Source organism: Penaeus monodon, chromosome 24, assembly GCF_015228065.2.
Source record: "Penaeus monodon isolate SGIC_2016 chromosome 24, NSTDA_Pmon_1, whole genome shotgun sequence".
NCBI classification, from domain to species: Eukaryota; Metazoa; Arthropoda; class Malacostraca; order Decapoda; family Penaeidae; genus Penaeus; species Penaeus monodon.
In genome coordinates, this window is record NC_051409.1 from 27290532 (window position 1) to 27290901 (window position 370).

At 36.2% G+C, this 370-nt stretch overlaps 1 protein-coding gene across 1 annotated transcript in view; it reads left to right on the top strand.

The window, feature by feature from the left end:
- Positions 1-370, top strand: part of LOC119588702 — a 103718-nt gene that overhangs the window by 59933 nt on the left and 43415 nt on the right.

Genomic DNA, 370 nt, shown 5'->3' on the forward strand with positions numbered 1-370 from the left:
TCCTCAACCGAAGCAAATAAATTAAATGATAAATAACCAATACTAGCTTGCTCTTGAATATAGTAATGTATAACCCTAACTCACTTTCTCCTTTTGCCACCTTATTTCCTACATAAATTTACTGTGGCCAGAGTCACTGATATGCTATAACTCTCAGTTTGCCCTAATATTTGTTCTTGTGGTTTGCTGGCAATTTGCATGAGTGCAGAAGTTGCTTTTGCATAAGGTCTTTGGATATTTTTTTTCCAGTGTTTCTTTTGGCTTCTGTAGAACGTTTTGAATCATTCGCTTTCAGTTCAGACTTGGTAATCAGATATACATTTGTTTTGGAGTCTGGCAAAAGCAGATGTGCTGAAACTCACTTTCTCTC